The sequence below is a fragment of the Oryctolagus cuniculus genome, chromosome 2, assembly GCF_051225735.1.
Source record: "Oryctolagus cuniculus isolate XC-2025 breed Fujian yellow rabbit chromosome 2, ASM5122573v1, whole genome shotgun sequence".
Classification (NCBI taxonomy): Eukaryota; Metazoa; Chordata; class Mammalia; order Lagomorpha; family Leporidae; genus Oryctolagus; species Oryctolagus cuniculus.
In genome coordinates, this window is record NC_142868.1 from 188,149,628 (window position 1) to 188,152,780 (window position 3,153).

The 3,153-nt window shown below is 53.8% G+C and overlaps 1 long non-coding RNA gene across 1 annotated transcript; it reads right to left on the minus strand.

The window, feature by feature from the left end:
- Positions 1-1,340: 1,340 nt before the first annotated feature.
- LOC138848829 (uncharacterized) lies at positions 1,341-2,701 on the minus strand. The gene is made up of 2 exons (XR_011386949.2): positions 2,507-2,701; positions 1,341-1,724 (listed from the first exon to the last, which is right to left on the minus strand). It is a non-coding gene; the product is annotated as an uncharacterized LOC138848829 (long non-coding RNA).
- Between the last annotated feature and the right edge of the window lie 452 nt (positions 2,702-3,153).

Sequence of the window (3,153 nt, forward strand, 5' to 3'; positions counted from 1 at the left end):
TTTCAACTGCCCACCCTATCTTGTCTTTAGATCACGCAGAAGAGGAGGCTGCACCCATGGGTGGCTGAAATAAGGGGTTGTGGCTCCTACTTGGAGGATAACCTACTTCGTTGTGTGATGAACACCCACAATTTTTTTCAAAAATGTATTTATTTGAAATAGTTACAGCAAGAGAGAGAGAGACAGAGAGAGAGATCTTCCATCTGCTGATTCACTCCCCAATGGCTGCCAATGACCAGGGCTTGGCCAGGCCAAAGCCAAGAGCCAGGAGCTAGCAGTTGGGCCATCCTCTGTTGCTTTTCCCAGGTGCATTAACAGGGAGCTGGATCGGAAATGGATCAGTTGGGACTCAACCAGCAATCATATGGGATGACAGCAGGTTAACCTGCTGTGCCACAGTGCCGGCCCCACACCCATGAATTCGACTTCTTCTCCTGAGTCTGACTTCATAGAAATCAGAGAAATAACTAGAGGCTCTCCTGGCAGAAGAGGTGGGCTCCTCCCATCTTGCTGCTCACTCTGTGTTTGCTGCCTTTACCGAGTATTCTCCATTCCAATCCCTTGCTCCACCCCTACATCTCCCAGAGCTGATATTCGGGGTTGTCACACTCAGTGGAGGGACACTATGGATATGAGTGTGTCAGCTGTGTCACCTTCCCAGTGGCAGTAGCTCCTGTACAATTCGGGCCAGGACTTTGGCATCTCTTTAGTGTGACTATCAGAACTCCTGAAGACTCTCTGTCACAGCACTAGAAGAAAGTCAGAAGCACTCAGTCCTCACCCGGGAAGTGGGTAATGTTGTTCATGCATACAAACCACACATGGGGTAGCTTTGCATCACCTAGGGAGGGAAGGTCGCTGCAGGTAGAAGTTCTTCTGGATGTCCAAGTTGGGTCTGTCCCCTGTCCATCCTCGCTGCAAACTGGAGACGGGCAACTGGGAGCCCCTATCTCTTCCGGTGATGGGTGGCAGAGCGCTTGGCCATTCTCCAACATCTGGGGCAGAGCAGGGAGCCTGTCTTTCCGGGCCCCTCTATTGTTTACTTGTTTTCTCTTGGGACACTCTCCAGCCTTTTCTCCAAGGAGTGGAGTCTCAGAGACCCCAAAGATGGGCAATGACACTTCACCTGGGAACTTGGTCTCTGTCGCGTGGCTCTAAGCAGCCCCAGCGTCCGTCTGAGTTCCTCCTATTAGAAAGGATCCAATCTCTGAACTCGGTGCGCCTGGAGCGAGCCTTGTAGGGATGTGGGACGAAGAACGTGAGCGCAGATGCTCGGGAGAAGGTTCCAGCAGAGCAGCAGGACCCGGAGGGGTCTTTGAGACCTTGTTTTTCTTCGGCAAAAAGAGGAGGGGCCGCAGAGCTTGGAGACAGGTAGAGCATTAGGTTTTCTCTCTTCCGGTCTCCGTCTCGGGAACCGGAGTTTGGAGGACAGGATCCGGCTAAAATTGCGCAAAAAATCAAAGACAATGCAGCCGAAAAGTGGGATCGAATGGCTTGCGGGGAAATTGTGGTAGGAAGCCTCAGGTGTCGGAGAAGCCGGCGCACGCTAACAAACGCGCTGCGTCCAGTCCGACCCTTCTTCAGAGAACCGGGCGCCGGCTGCGGGACGGGCTGCGGAGCTGAGAGCGAGCGGGCGAGGCAGGAGTGGACGGGAGCGACCTGGGAGCGAGGCGGAAAGGCTTCCCAGGAGACCTGAGCTCATTATTTGTCCAGGACCAGAGCTCCTGGCGGTAGAAGTTGATAAAGATTTCGAATTATTTAAAAATCCCGACCGCAAAGTCTGAAGTCTTGTTTGGGACGGGGAAACAGAAGCCGCGGGGCGAATAGGGACTCCCTTCTCCGTTTGGTGTTTGGAAGGGTAAGCGTGCGCGCAGTTTTAAACGAGAAAAGGGCGATTTTCGGCGGTGAGAAAAGAAAACTTAGAAGAAACACACTCACAGAGACACACACACCGCGCGCGCACGCACGCACACAGACCAAACTCTTAGGTGGAACGGAGCAGGGATTCCTGGGTCTGCGACTTTTCCGGGAAGGCGCACAGAGATGTAGCTAGCTCACCAGCAGGGGGCACGTTTTCTTTAGGATTGCGCCCGCGACTCTTCAACCCTTGCAGCCAGACTTGCTCCCAGTCCCCTCGCCGGAAATAGCGCTGCAGATAATAACTCTCTAGTGTCTGGAAATGTTTAATTACCACGAACGCGCATTCCTGCCGCGCCGCCCGCCGGGGACGCAGCGCCACGGGTACGGTAGGTGCTACGGCCGGCCCGTGGGGGTCCACTCTAAAGCGCACACGCAACTAACTCCCCCTCCCCTCCCAGCCCCACCAGGCTGCCTCAGTAGATTAGACACCGCCTGGTTTCTAATGTAACTGTTTCCACCTTGGATAGGGGAAAAGCCCAGCAACCTGGCTATGGAGACCTGTTCTGGGTCAAAGGTAGTTCTGACAACTCAAATTTGTGCAAAGCCCACCCCGGCTTTGCACACACGTTTCACGTTTGATGCTCACCACCAAAAGCATTGCCTCGGCCCCCTTTGACGGGTAGTGGTGCTCCAGAGTTGCTGCCATTCCACGCGCGCGTTCCTGTCCCTCGAGGCTGCCTCTTGCTAGCTAGAATCCACGTGCGTGGTCGTCCCTTCGACGGAGGAGACACCTAGTCCCCAGATGCTCCTGCGCGCATCCAGAACTTACGAAACGGGAACTGCCTGGGATCGAAGTGCACTTTCCCTTTCAGTTTTGATGCTGTAACTCCTTAGTCGCAGTCACCGGTCAACACAGCTCTCGCATTCCTCCGGGCATGTCCTCCCCTGAGGGCTCAGGCTGACTCCCATTTTCGGAGGTGCTATTGGCACCAATGTGTGCGTCAAAACTTTTCCCCAAGCTGGATTTTGACCTGATTGACCGTAATGGTTCCAGAGGAGCTATTGAACCCTGACAATCCGTCATTTAAATGCATGCAGAGGGACATCTAAATCTCCTGGTTATTTGAAGGGTCCCTTCCTGCGTGGGAAGTGGAAGGGGAGTCTCACGAGCAGACCCTCAGTGGTCCACAAGCCCAACAGTCCGCCAAGCAGTTGCAGGACATCTGACGTTGGAAGCATAACCTCTCAACTGCTAAGTAAATTCCATGTTAAAGAATGAGATCATTTTTGTGT